Below are 16,001 nucleotides of genomic sequence, written 5' to 3'. Positions count from 1 at the left end.
AAGACAAAGAAAAAACCAGGGAAAAGATCTTCGACACCTGCGAAAGACATGGAATTATGTCAATTTTTTAATATTCCTAAGAGTAGATTGGGGAGAACGACAGGGGAAGCAGACATTCACGTTTTACTAAATAGCCTTCTGAAATAAGTAGATGTTTGCCACGAGCATGCGTTTTTCTTATACGTCAGAAGGAGGAAGAGAGAGTGGTGGAAGAGGTGAAAGAAGAGTGCAGAAAAATACATTTAAAATGTACCACATTGCCCATGCATAGCAAGGCCGCCATAGTCTAACTTCCCTCAGACATCAAATAACAATGATGTCCAGATGCAACCACAGCTGAATTCAATCAACTGTCACCACGATTTGGGACTCTCGATATCCAGGAGTCATCGGCTCCATGATGCTTCTCAGAGTTTTGACTCCTGCTGGTCAGTTTGGGTCAGAAAGATGTGTTGGCATAAACTATTGCAGTTAGGGTTTACGTCGGGGAAACAATTCTTTCTCCAGGACAGTATGATGTCTTTTTTTCTTTTCCACATTACTAGACTCAGATCACACTTCTCAGAAAAACAAGTGGATTCTAAACTTCATAATCAACACGAAATGGACACCGGCATTGAATTTCAGAATGAGCCACAGAATTTGTAACGTCCAATCGCAGCCCAAGTTACCGTGTTATGTAAACAAGGCAGGACAATGACAAAGGCTGGGTCACAGGGAGGTGAAAGAGATCAGCTTTTTAAAAGCATTATCTTGTCCACCTCCTTTCCCTAGTTGTGTTACAAACATACAGCATCGTGTTTTAAAATAAATAACAAAAGAGGAACACGGGCTTTACAACTTTTCTAGTTTGTGGATTTATAGTAACTCTTACAAAGGTATAAAAATCACTTTGCATTTTGATGCATATGTAACACATTATATTTATTTTAAAAGTATAATTACATGAATCCAGTGCTATCTTGAACAATCCAGGATCAAATATGGAGCAATGTTTATTTCTTCTAGGAGTAAGTACGTACTCTGATTCCCAGCTTTACCAAGGGGTACTTCTTGAACAAGGTAGATAGAAAACGGATTGAGAAGAAAACGTCAGAGGACTGGTTTATTAGGTTGGTGCAAAAGTAATTACAGTTTCAAAGGTTAAAAACAATTGCAAAGAACGTAATTACTTTTGCACCAACCTAATAGTTACGTGCAGGAACCAACCTTAAATGGGTAATTTTCTAACAGTGCTGCATCATCAGATTTCGGTTACACTGAAACAAAATTCCCAACTAAAGTGATTTTCCTATTTTAAAATGCATCCCAATGGCAAGTGCCCAGGATCTGTGATTCTTTTCTCAAAGGAATGATAAAGGTTGTCTTTTGGAAAAGTGCCTTATCACATGTATTTAGAAACTTCTGAGTTCAAGTTACATCTCAAAAGTAGACCTCCCCATTCAGTAGAAGGTCATGTTATCGAAACAAGTTGTCACCCACTGAGAAATTTAGGTATACTCTTCCCACTAATATCCAAATGGCAGCAAAAACTCTTTCAAACAAGAACATTTAGAAGAAAAGCTAAAATAGCCCGTCGCTCGATATGGCAGCTGACCAAATGTAAACTTTGGTTGGAATGGGTTTTTTCCAATCTGTCGGAAAGTGTCTAACATTGTGACAGAGACTTTCTTTGAACTTGTGCCCAGAACGGATGATGCTGAGGCACCACTGACTGAACATTGTTTCTTGGCGACCGTACAACGCGGTGAGAATATTTCTAAGGGACCGTCTCTACTTAGGCAAGGAGGTGGCGGTTATCTTACTGACAAGAGCGCTGACACTGTGCCAAAGCCACTACATGACACAGACTTGCAGACAGTGGTGGCAACAATCAGTGACCATCTGGCGGCAGCAGTCAATCCAACTGCAGGTTTGAATTGACTGGTTAAATGTGTCGAGGCGCTTTGGTCAGTTTACGCTTAGAGCCCCAAATTTAGACCAACAAACTCCCCGATTTTCATCCTTCATCACCAGTTCACAGATAACGAGCCGGAATGCCAGGAACGTTGGTAGCAGGTGACAGAGCGTGCCCTTCCTCCCGGAGCTCCTGCTGGGTAGCCCTGCCATGCTCACCTCCCTTCACTGGCCTGGACTGGGTCCCTGAGAGGGAAGAGGAAAAGCTACTTGGGGGGCACCGTTGCTCAGAGTTACCCCACACTTGACGTTTCTCTAGATTAATTTTCCATATTTAAACATTTCAGTCTAATACTAGACATTGGCCCACCTTTCCAGGTGGTCATGTTAGTCCCTTCCTAACTGTACTTACGGGACCGTCTTCTAAGCTATAGGACATTTGATTCTCAGGTGGAGGTAGGTTTGTCACAGGCACATGCAGATTTGCTCTGAGAGGTCATTGGTGGTGGCTTTTCAAAATACAGTCCCAGCTGTGTGAGAAAAATAGGCTTTTTCTTGAGGGCTGGAGGGAGGTCTTAAACTACATGCTCCTGTGTTGTAGGGGAGGAGAGGCCATGATTTGTTGATCAGCACATATTTTGTATGGTGTGTTTCACATAGTGTTCAAAACAGTCTCATGCAGTGGTATTTATACAACAATCTTGCAGGGAAAAAAAAAGGGTAGGTGGAAAATTAAAGAGATGAAGAGCCTGCCTGTGGAATTCTGGGGCTCAAACACAGGTCTGTACTGCTGAAAAGCATTTGTATTGCGATTATGTCACGTGGCCCGAAAACTGAACAGCAAGTACAAATGTGTGTGTTTTGGAACCGTCCCCCGTGAGGTGATAAAGCACAGATAATGAAGACAGCCCTGACCAAGAAAACACTCTGGGCTCGCTGGCTGCAGGCAATGGGGTGAGGCGCACGCAGGAGAGAAGACGGTCTTTAAGTCAGTCACTTGGGAGAAAGTGTCATGGTGGGTGAGGCGGCTACAAGCAGGAGAGGAGTCTGGGGCTCGGTGTTAATTAAGGAACCAAAGTTTGCACTCTGGTAGGTCCACAAATCTGCGTGTCGGTTAAAACACTTCCACTGTACACGGGTCAGGAAAGGTCTGCGGTAAGAATGAGTGTCTCTGAGTGCCGAACTCCAGGCTCGCGGTCATTTAACAGCTTTGGTGATTGGAACCACTTCTGGGAAGGATTTAGTTTTCTTGTTTGCTTGATTTTTAAATACTTGTTACAGATTTGTTTAACACGTGGCTGAGGGAATTAGCGAGGTGGCAAGTCTGGTTCAAAGGAAAAACACTTGTCTTCAAAACCACTGAAATAAGGAAAGCTCGGATAAAATTGCTGAATAATGTACAAAACCAGTTAATGCCCTCTAGGCAACTAATACTGCAAACTTTATCTGGTAAACTCCTCCATACAAAAGCATTTGCATTTCTACTAGACAAAATTCTTTTGCATTATTATTGTGTTTTCTGTGTTAACAGCTAACCTCCCAGAGGTGTGAGACACCCTTATCAACAGGCAACAGTGGGTCAGACCAACCCACAGCGTCCTGAGTGGTCAGCAAACCCTCAGATGAACCTGACACAATGCTGCAGTGGAACACCGAAAAGACCGCGTTTTTCCTTTTGTCTGTTTCCAAATTTGGGATTTTTTTCCCCTGAACATTCCTGCTTTGCGATAAAAAATGATCACCAATGACTCGTGTTGACCACAAAAGTGCTGGACTTGTTGTTTGTGCTTTCTGGACACAGGATTTGCCACCTCGAAGACAGTCTCTGCAGGAGACTGTCTTCTCTCTGCAGGTTTCATAAACGTCTGGGATGGCGTCTGCAAGTCTCCACCACTGAGGTCTGTCTGGAGAGCTCAGCTGCGTGCCGTCCCCTCTCTGCGGTCCCTGGATCAGGATCCCCGTCCCTGACTCCGCTGCTCCTCCCACAAAGGGTTGTGAGCCCGTGACCTGCAAAATGCTCGCACTTTCCGCTTCTCTCCTGAGCACTGTGAGTGCCCGAGGCCGGGCGGGTGGTACAGGGAGGTGGGAGGTAAGACGCAGGTACCAGCCATCCCAGCTCATCCTGAAGCAGCCGGCAGAGCGCCAGGCCTGGGCGTGTGAGGAACCAACTCAGATGAGCAGACACGGCGACAGCCGCCGCCCGTCACAAGTGCCCAGGACCAACGCCCGGGGATCAGGCGGGTGGTCTGAGCGTGTCCTGCTGTGTGCACACAGGTCCTGTCCCTGCTGGTTACGCAGCGCTGTGACAATGAGGTGTGCGAACAAGGAGATAAGCAATAGTCACCTGTGAGAGCTTTCCAGCCGGTGGACATGTGTGTCACCGGGGTGAATGCAGGGACCATGGCGATGCTCAAAGATTTCAACTCGTGTGAGCTCATTTTTAAAACGGCATCAGTACTGCCTCACTATAACTGAAAACCCACTAAGAAGCCGTGCAGTTCTCCAGGCGGGAGAACAAGTGTGAAGCCGAATTGTATCAGGTCTCACGCGCCAAACGACTGGCGGGCACCCCTGCCTTCTCCCCTTCTGCCCGTGAGGTTTCCGGGGCTGTGGCTTCACTGGACGGGAGGCCCCAAGTCCGAAGTGAAGCCGTAAGTCTGCAGGGGTCCTTCCTTGCAGTCTCCAGCTCTGGTGGCTTCCCTGACCACATCTGGACTAGACCACATCAGCCACGACCCTACTTCCAACTAAGTTCACAGGCACCGGGGTCAGGACTCCCACATCTCTTATGAGGGGACACATTTCAACTCATAACAAACTGTGTTTCTAAAACTCATCAAATGCATCAGCAGCCTATCAGAGTCCCCACATTCTGTGCACGTGCGGACATGCGCAAAGGTCCTCTCAGTCGTCTGATGACAATGACACGTCCTTGAGACCAGCATAGGCACACTATCCATTAGCATCCTGGTTCTAAATTAACGTACCATTGTTCCTGACTGTGAGGCAGCAAATACGAATGCTATTCTTTTAAATTCATAACAGATTTAGAACACCTGAGATGTAGCGTTTTTCACAATATGACTGAATTCTTGGGATACGTTTGTGAATAGACATGCACTGCAACCTTCTTTATTATTGGAGTATGAAAGAACACAATATTATCTTCAATATATTTCAAGTGCTTTTCAAAAGAATTTTAACTGAAAATCACATTTTTTATTTTTAGCACATTCTAACCTATTTCTGTTCATATTATCAAGATTATTATTGAAAAGTTTTAATGGTATATAGCAGAATTCCGGGGATGTAGTCAGCCCACAATATATTTTAAATATTGCCTTCTTTGTTCTTGCTGTTAATATATTTTTATTTTTTATTACACAGACAGAGTTTTAATTTGAATTCTAGTGGAAAGGATTCATTCCTTTTTAGTCTTGATCTCTCAACTTTTATAGCTACTTATAGAACCCTATCAACTTTTATAGCTACTTGTATTCAAAATACTACATGGTATTTTGGTGTTCTCTTTTGTTCAGAAAAATAAATACATAGGGAGCTCAGGGTTCACTTCTCACCAGTGACCAGGTAGATGTAGTTAACTGGAAACAGAACTGTTGAACATTTTGAAACACAAATGCACACAAGAACCCAGTAATTTCAAGGTTCCAGCACCTTGAGTGTCTTGTGTCCGAGACACTTGCTGTGGCAATGCCACGAGACGTGATGTGACTGGCACCGGCATCGGCTATGCCAAAGATGCTTCCTAAAATGCCCCCAGAGGCTGAAGCTGCCTTGCAATGTGACACTATTAAAATATGCAGGTTTGAGGGAAATAAGCATCAGCATTTCTCTAAAGCCAGTTTCCATGAGACAGGCCTCCAGAAACACTGTGTGATACCACTGAGAGCTCTGCTCCTGGGAGGAACTCAGATGAGCTCCAAAAACAGACGTGAAGGCATAGGCAGGTCTTGCGGCCACTCAGAGCTCTTGTGAGCTAACGACGATGAACTGAGCAAAGAACTGGACTGGTAAAGATGGATGCCCAGGGATCAAGAGAATGTGGCCACTTCTCTAAAACTAGTGTGCTCTCATCCATGGTCCAAGCGAAGGACAAGTGATAGCAGAATTTTAAAGGAGCTGATCTATGGAGCATACGACGTGATTACCATTAAAGAATCACAGCTTTCCACGTATGAAACCATACAAATGAGCGAGGACTTAGTGCTTTGTGGGTCACTCCAGCCTGAAGGGTGCCTATTGCGGATTATTTCTGGGAGCACTGAGCGTGCTGAGGAACTCACCTTCTCAGATGCTGGCCAATGCTCGGCTGTGAGCAGACTCTCCATGGGAAACATACATTTAATGCAGGTAAAGTCGTGTCAGCCCACATTTGCATGGGAGTTATCAGCCTGTTACTTGAAGACCCAGCTGCCTTAGGAACTAAAAGAAGGTAAGTGCGTTATCTAAAATGCTACCTCAGGAGCGAGGCAGACATACTGTTGGATTTGGAAGAGCACATGCAGCCATCATGTGATAGTACTGACAAGACCACAAGAAAACGGATGTAAAATATCCAGATTACAACCCATTTATAAATATCATTTTAATGCCTGAATGAGTCCTTGCCCATGGAATGCAACTGGAACTACAAATTTTCGTTTCTCTTTTGAGATTTTCCATCCGTTTATTTATATCCATATTTTTCTTTAAATCCCTGCATACATTTCTAATACCTTAAAATATTTGTTAATTCTGACACATAGATCATCTTTGGTTATTTTTCTGTATACATTCTCCTCTTGCTCATGTGTCACATTTTCCTATTTCTTTGCCTGCCGGGTACTTTTGATATTATGCTGGACATTGTGAAGGCTACATTGCTGAGACCATATATTTCGTGACCTTCATTAGAGTATTGGGTTGTTTTCTGGCAGCATTTTCCTGGCTGTTAGTTTGATCCTAGTGAATAAGAGACAAGAGGGAGAATCAATTAAATAGAATAGTACATGGGATTTCCTGCTTGGGTAATTGGTCAGATGATAATACCAACCAGCATGTCAGGTATGGAAATCAGGATTCCAAGCAGAATGACTAACCCAACAATGAGAAATGCAAACAATGCCCTGTAGGCCTGGTACCGGAAGGACTTGGAATGAAGAAGAAAATCACAGCGATGGATACATGATCGGCCGAATGTACACATCCCTTATGTGACAACATGACTCTTTAAAGACACGGAATCCTAACAGCAGTGGCCAGACAACCCTGTTAAGTGCAGGTTGGCACTCTAAACCCAGCGCAGTATCCAAGCAATCTGAAAGCGACCCATTAGCAATGCAAACATCAAGCTACCTCTGATTCCCCAAAAGCAGGGTCAACAAAATAAATGAGACATTAGGTGGTATAGGTGAGACACACAGGACTGAAGAACCCTGTTTTGATTACTTTGAGAGGAAGAGAAAGGCAGCATAAGAAGTTTCTACTTGAACAGAGTGTGTTTATTCAGCTTGATGCAAGTCAGAGGAAATATCCCTAATAGTTCTGAATTGCTCTAAAAGGTTGTATGCACTTGTCAGATTTATGCACTTAGGCCGTAAAAGCAAGAGTCTTGTAGAGGCATTTTCTTAATTGAGCAACTTAGGTATACATTGAGAGGTAGGGAAGGAATGCAAGCTTCACACGCGTCACCACATGTGCCCACATGGCCGCTTTCATGGCCCACCCTGAGGGACGCTTCCACACCAGCTCCACACTTCTGCCCCCAGCACAGCACCTTCCCAATACCTTTGCCAGTGACAATCCAGCAGCTTGTACGTGCTTCTGCTGGGACACTGCTCTGTTTCAAAATTATTTATTTACCTCTCTGTCCCCATTCTGTGATGTTTTCAAAGGCAAAGGCAGTATGTTATCCGTGTCACCAAACTTTTCATAGACAAGGTGCTAACTCTGACTAATCACAACCAAGATCAAGACCAGGCGAGATGGTCCTTAATAATTTCGAGTTTACCAACTTCTTATTGAGTTCACGGTGGTTCTTATAAATTACAGAATATAATGCTAGATAAATATGTTAAAAGATCATTGTCCAAAAGGGGTAAAATAATGACTCTCAGAAAGATATAAAGTGAACATATATTGAATATTTTGTAACTAATTATTAATGAGAGGACCAGGTAGGTGCTATAACTGATTCAAAGGAAAAGTCAAACAAGTACAAATTTATATGGAGCAAAATTTCCTCAGTAAAGAAATGTCAAAATGAATTTACAAATGGATGCAGAACTGGCTTTTTCCCATGGGAGGAGTGGGAGGAAAGTCAATTGAACCTCCACCAGACAGAATTTATTTGCATGTCTAAGAGCAAGAATTATTTTGCATCGCTATCAGTTATCTACAATTTGCAGTGCTGCAAAACCGCTGGAAGACAATGAAAGCCTAGACTCAGATAATTTTGAAGATGTGCTGTAATCTAAATAATGCACAGCATCCCATTGGGGGCATTTGTGACCTTTTTAGACTTGTTCAAATTTCCTTACAATTATAAATACCATCTTAAAGATGGGGGGGGGGTGAAAGTCCCATGTTCTGTGAGTAAAGGATCAACCCATGATCAAAAATAGGTTTTCTCAGTTTGTAAGAAAAAATGTCTAACCTCCTCAGAACACATTAAGTTATATCATTGTCCTTCCTTAATAATACAACAAAAATAACAAAAACTAATGTTCATTGAGAGCTTACTATTTACCAGGGAGTGTGATGAGTACTTTACCTGCAGAATCTCTTTAATCCTCATATCAACCTGATGAAGTAAGAATTTTATTATTCCCATTTTACAGAAGAGAAGACTGAACATAAGCAAAGGCGGTAAACCCCACAGCTTACACGTGGCAGCACTGAGTTGTAAGCAGCAAGCTCTAATGTGCTGTCTAATGTGGTAGCTAATTGCCACATGTGGCCTTTGAGACATGAAATGGCTAATCCGAACTGAAGTGTATTGTAGGTCCAAACTGCACACTGGATTTGTAAGGCTTAGTATCAAGCAAATCATTTTTGGAAATGGTAATAGTTTGGATATGTAGGAGAGGAAAGACCCTCTCTACCTTCCTAGGTTTCATGGCCAGGTCTATGAAACACACTGACAACAGACAGGTTACTAGGAGAAAAGGCATACAAGTTTATTAATTTTTAATATTACATACAAAGGGACATCACAGGGGGGGAATGTGAATATCCAAAAATATGACGAGATGCAAGACCTCTTAACAGGGGATGGGAAGGGGGTATATAGGCAACTTAGGAAAGAGTAAATTATTTTTAGGGAAGATGAATGGGCCTTTAGAAGAAAGAATGTGAGATGTGGTTTATGACAAATCAGCTTCTCTGGGTGTGGTGTCCACTTCTAGTTTCCTATTCTGTGATAAAGGCCAGTTCTCCCTGGTTGATGAAAATCCCTGGAAGAAGATTTACAACAACTGAGTACCTTTGAGGGAATATGTCCTTAGGCAGATAAGAGAAATTCAGAAAAAAACCTTCCCTGAATTTGATGTTATTCAAATGGCCTTAGCCCAAAATAATCAGTATACCAAAGTTGCATATTTTGGGGTGGCAAGTACTGAACTTCTTCAGATAAACTACGTTGATTAAAATATATTATTAACGTCACCGCCAGTTTATTTTTATCTTTTAAATATGACTGCTAGAAATTTTAAAATCACCGATGTGGCTGACATTATTTTTTTATTGGATAGCACTACTCTAGAGCATGCATTCTTAATAGCAGACTTGAATGACAGAAAGTCCCCAACAAAAATCATGTGAGTCCTCTTTTTGAAACAATTAGATGGGTTCTGGTTCAAGATGGCAACATAGAAAGATCTTGAACTCACCTCCTCCCAAGGACACACTGAGTCTCCAGCAATATATGGAAAAATGGCCTCTGAAAAAAAACTTAAACTCACCCAATCAGAAAAAAATAGTGAAGAGAGCTTAAGGGACTTATGTGATAACATCAAGCTGACCAACATTCACATAATAGGAAGCCCAGAAGGAGAAGGGAGAAAGAAGGGGCAGAAAAGTTATTTGAATAAACAATGGCTGGAAACTTTCCTAAGCTAGGGAAGGAAACAGACATCCAGACGCAAGAAGCCCAGAGAGTTCCAAACAAGAAGAACCCAAAGAGACCCACACCAAGACTCATAATAATGAAAATGTAAAAAATTAAAAGGAGGGATCTTTAAAAGCATCAAGAGAAAAACAACTTCTTACATACAAGGGAACCCCATAAGACTATGAGCAGCTTTTTCAGCAGAAACTGCAGACCAGAAGGAAGTGGCATGATATATTCAAAGGGCTGAAAGAAAAAAACTGCCAACCAAGAATACCCTAACCAGCAAAGTTATTCAGAATTAAAAAAAAAAAAAAGATAAAGAGTTTTCCAGACAAAGCTGAAAGAGATTCTCACAATTACATAAGCCTGACAAGAACTGTTACAGAACTTTAAGCTGAAAAGAAAGGGAGCTAATCAGGAACAAAAACATATGACAGTATAAGTTTCATTGGTAAAGGTAAATATATAGTAAAGATAGTGGATTAATTACTTATAAAGCTACTATTAAGATTAAAAGACAAAAATAGTAAAAATAACTATAACTACAATAATTAGTTAAGGAATATGCAAGGTACAAAATTGTAAAATGTGATACCAAAAATATAAAATGTGAGGGGAGGGAATAAAATTGTAGAGTTTTAGAATGCATTTAAACTTGCTGTTATCAACTGAAGATAGATGGTTATAAGTTGGTATATAAAAGCCTCATAGTAGCAACAAAGCAGATACACAAAGATAAAGAGAAAGAAATCTAAGCTTACCACTGAAGAAAGTCATCAAACCACAAAAAAAGAGAGCAAGAGAATAAAAGAGCAGAGAGGGACTCCAAAACAGCCAGAAAACAGTGAACAGAATAGCAATGACTACATATCTATCGATAATTACTTTAAACGTAGATGGACTAAATTCTCCAATCAAAAGACATAGAGCGGCTGAGCAAAATAAAAGCCATCTATATGCTGCCTGCAAGAGACTCACTTCAGATGTAAAGACACACATAGACTGAAAGTGAAGGTATGGAAAAAGATAGTTCATGCAAATGAAAACCAAAGGAAAGCTGAGGTAGCTATACTTACATGAGACGAAATAGACTTTTAAATAAAGACTAGTAAGAAACAAAGGAGGGCATTACATAATGATAAAGGGGTCAATGCAATGAGAGGATATAACATTTGTGCATATTTATGCACCTAACATAGGAGCACCTAAATATACAAGGCACATATTAACAGGCCTAGAGAGAGAAATAGACAGCAATACAACAATAGTAGGGGATTTTAATACCACACTTACATCAATGAATAGATCATCCAGACAGAAAATAAACAAGAAAATACTGGCCTTAAATGACACATTAGACTAGATGTCCCTAACAGAAATATAAAGAACATTCCATCTAAAAGCAACAAAATACACATATTTTTTTCAGGTGCACATGGAACATTCTCCAGAATAGACCACATGTTAGAGCACAAAAGAGTCATAACAAATTTAAGAAAATTGAAGTCATATAAAGCATCTTTTCTGAACACTATGGTATGAAATGGGAAATCAGGTAGAAGAAAACTGGGAAATTCACAAATATGTGGACATGCTACTAAAAAACCAATGGGTCAAAAAAGAAATCAATGGAGATATCAAAGAAAGCCCTGAGACAAATCATGCCCCGTGATTTCAAACTATATTACAAGGCTGTCGTAACCAGAACAGTATGGTAATGGCATCAAAACAGACACAGAGATCAAAATGGAACAAAATAGAGAGTCCAGAAATAAACAATCACATGCTTATATGGTCAATTTATGACAAAGCAGGCAAGAATATACAATGGGGAAAGGACAGTCTCTTCAATAAATGATATTGGGAAAACTGGGCAGATAACATGCAAAAGAATGAAACCGGACCCCTACATTGTACCATACATAAAACTTAACTCAAAATGGATAAAAGACTTAAATGTAAGACTTGAAATCATAAAACCTTTACAAGAAAATATAGGTGTTAATCACCTTCACATCTGTCTTGACAATGCTTTTCACCCAAAGCAAGGAACTAAAGCAAAATAAGCAGTGAGACTACATCACACTAAAAGCCTTCTGCACAGCAAAGGAAACACTCAACAAAATGAAAAGGCAACCTACTAAATTGAATGGGAGAAAATATTTGCAAATCATACATCTGATAAGAGGTTAATATACAAAATATATTAAAACTCATGCAATTCAAGAGCAAAAAAAAAAAAAAAATTGATTAAAAAATAGGCAGAGGATCTGAAGAGACATTTTTCCAAAGAAAACATACAGATGACCAACAAGTATGTGAAAAGGTGCACAACCACAAATTATCAGGAAAATGCAAATTAAAATCACAATGAGATACCGCCTCATACCTGTTAGACAGGCTGTTACTAAAAAGACAAGAAATAACAAGTGTTGATGAGAATGTGGAGAAAAGGGGACCCTCGTGCACTGTTGGTGGGAATGTAAATTGGTGCAGCCGCTACAGAAAACAGTGTGGCCGTTTCTTAAAACATTGAAACGAGAACTACCATGTGATCCTGCAATTCCACTTCTGGGTATTTATCCAAAGAAAACAGAAACACTAACCTAGAGAGATATATGCACCCTGTGTTCATTGCAGCATTATTTACAACAGCCAAGATATGGAAGCCATCGAAGTGCTTATCAGTTGGTCAATGGATAAAGACAATGTGGCCCGTATATACATGCACACAATGGACTATTACCCAGCCATAAAAAAATAAGGAAATCTTGCCATTTTTGACAACACAGGTGGATCTTAAGGACATTATGTTAAGTGAGATAAGTCAGACAGAGAAAGACAAATACCATATGATTTCACTTACATGTGGAAGATGAAACAAGAAAACACACACACTCAGAGCAAAGCTCACAGATACAGAACCACCAGAGGTGCAGCCAGAGGGAGTGGGGAAGGGGGTCCAAAGGTACACAGGCCCAGTTACAACATAAACACTCGTAAGTCCTGGGGATGACCGCTCAGCACGGTGACCAGTTACCAGTACTGCATTGGACACTGGAAAGTTGCTAAGAGAGGAGACCCTGTCTCAGCACCGTGGGAAGGAAGCACCGGACAAGCCTCCGGGGAAGGAGGCCTGCTGTCTAGCCCCAGGCCACACTGTTGCCCATCCGTAAGTCACAGCCTGAGCTGTGGCTTCATCTGGAAGAGGAAGCCATTTCCCTGGAGACCCTTCCAGCTGGAAGAATTATAATAGCTGCGCCATCACTCTGGATCCCCACCTGCCTGACCTGGGACAGCTGCTCTCAAGCCTCCATGGCATGGCCCCCCTAGGGCTGCTGAGAGGGAGACTTGCAGACTCATTAAGGCCTCGGGATGCTGACCCGCTGGCCCAGGCTCACGCTGCAGGACCCCTGCCACGTGGCAACACCCCAGGGCCACCCACCCAGTGAGGGACCACAGTGGAATGAAACCCTAGTGAAGAGGGGACCTGGAAGCTGGGGGCTTTGTAACCCTTCATACTGACAGGGATTTAATGTGCATCTTCCCACCCAGGAAGGAGAGAATTCAGAGAGGCAATGACATTACTGGTTGCTTTTCTGCTGGCATTTTGCTTTTCTTTTAAAGAATCATGCATTCTACAGGGAAATGTCGCATAGGTTTTGGCTGTTTCCATGTAAAACTCAATTGTGCCTTGAAATGGGTGCTGGGCAGTTTCCACCTGCAATATTACATAACAGACACACCCAAACCTGTATTTCTATTGATGCTCTGATGCAGAATGTTTTATTTTCAAACAAAGTTCAATGATTTTTAAAAGATGAATTTCCTTTTTTATTAGCTATTTAAAATTCGTATTTATTTTGTGCCTTTTGGGGCAAAGTCAGCTTGCTCCAATTGCGTCTATAAAATCAAAACGTTCCCCCATCCCCCTAACGTCTGAACACTTTCATTGCTTGGCATCTGGATATTTCAGGGCCGTGGTTCTGTGAGAACCACTGTGCAAACACACAGGGAGGCGGTGGGAACGGGGTTCCCTGTGCAGACAGCACTGACAAAGCACTGGACACATGAGGTGGCAAATATCCTCACAGAGGTGGGCCGGGTGACCCGACGTCACCCGAGGGGGCGCAGAGGGTGGGGCCTGATCAGACACCAGTGGATCTTACAATAAAATAGCAAACACATTTACCTCGTTGCAAAACAGTGTATGTGTTGTTTGCCGTTCTGTGTTGTTTTAACAAATTCATCCCGGTATTAGCAAAACATGGGTCCTCTGCCTTAAATGTCTTTCTTTACCAAAAACCTCAACCTAAAATTATCTCGTTAAAAGGTCTGCATTTTTATGTTAACTTCCTCTTACGGATCAGCGAAGCCTCATCCAGATGAGAAATGAAATTAATAGATATTCATATTGTTTTGTTTACAGATAAGTTATAAAGTGATGGTAGGTGTTCTTAAGTCAAACTCGCTGATTTGGAATTGTCAGGAATATGACTGTCAATTATCCAGAGAGTATGTGGTCCAAACCCCAAACTGATAACGGATTTTATATTTTGTGCCTATTCTTTATCTGAAGTTTGGCTTGTGTGGATCTAATCCAGGTCTCTGGTATGATTAAACATACGGCCATCTTAATACTCATTTTTAAGCTTCAGAGCTTTCACGATTATTGTCCCCTGTCCTCGTCACTTATAACGGCCATCTGCATTTCCTTTCCTTTAATGAGTGAAGTGATTTTACTTTATCATCAGTATGTTCTGGGAATAGCCCTGCTAAATGCTACACGCAGACTGAAAAGTGCCTGATGTACTTATGCAACCCATTAGAAATTTCAAAATTAAAATATTTTCCCCAAGCTTTGTAATATTCATTTCAGGCACAGGCTCACCACCATTTTTAACTAATATCCAATAAAGTGCTTTTACCAAATCAATGATTTTTTTAAAAATCTGAGATGAATCAAACCAGTGAAAAAATTAACCCCTTTCTGTTCTGTTATTCTAACTAGTGTGCCAACTTTATCGGCTTTTACTTTTTTCTTTCTTAAAATTTAAAGTAAACCTGGAAGGAGAAAAATGAGCCATATTTTGCTAGTTAATACCTAGTATGTCTACACACTTGGCTGTATAGTTGTCTAAGGGTCAACTATTTCTTAATAATCTGAATTCGTTAAAGGGTAAGTTTGTGTTCTGTGGCACCAAATAATGGTTTTGGCTCTGTGTTTTCCATTGTCTCAAGTTTGTTTTATTTATATCTCTTAAGATCTATTTCTACTCACAGAACTTCCAACAGGAGAAGTTTTTCTCCAACTCTCCTGACACCAGCTGAGTGATCTACAACTCAGTTCAATTCTGAGGCCACCTGGCATCATTGCAGACCCCACAGGGTAGTTACGTGCTCAGCCCACCAGACTGCCCACCTCTGAGGCCAATAGCACGTCCTGACCCTTCTGTACTTCCGACCAACTGGCTCTAGGCCAGGGGTTCCCACGACCCCTTCCCGAGCTCCATAGTTTGCCAGAATGGCTCACAGAACTCAGGAAGATAGTCTACTTATATCACCAGCTTATTACAAAGGACATAGCTCTTGAATGGCCAAATGGGGGAGATGGCCAAATGGACACTGCCTGGTGGAGGGGCACAGAGCTTTCAAGGTCCTTTCTGGGCAAACCACCCTCTCAGCACCTCTGTGTGGTCATCAATCCAGACTCTCTCCAAATCCTGTCATTTTGGTTTATTATGGAGGTTCCATTCCGTAAGCATGACTGAGTAAATCAATGACCACTGGAGACTACCTCAGTCTTCACCCTCTGTCCCCTCCCTAGAGGCGCCTGGGGCTAAAAGTTCTAACCATCTTCTCACTTAGTTGGTTTCTCAGGCAACCAGCCCCACCCTGACTCTCTAGGGCGCCCCCCATGGTCACTCAGCATAGACCCAGGGGCCACTGAGAGGGAGGGGCTTATTATAAATAACAGATATGCTCCTCTCACGCC

Source organism: Rhinolophus sinicus, chromosome 7 (assembly GCF_057876585.1).
Source record: "Rhinolophus sinicus isolate RSI-liver-muscle chromosome 7, RSI-T2T, whole genome shotgun sequence".
In the NCBI taxonomy this organism is placed as follows: domain Eukaryota; kingdom Metazoa; phylum Chordata; class Mammalia; order Chiroptera; family Rhinolophidae; genus Rhinolophus; species Rhinolophus sinicus.
The sequence above is the reverse complement of the archived record's forward strand: the minus strand, read 5'-3'. Positions refer to the sequence as shown.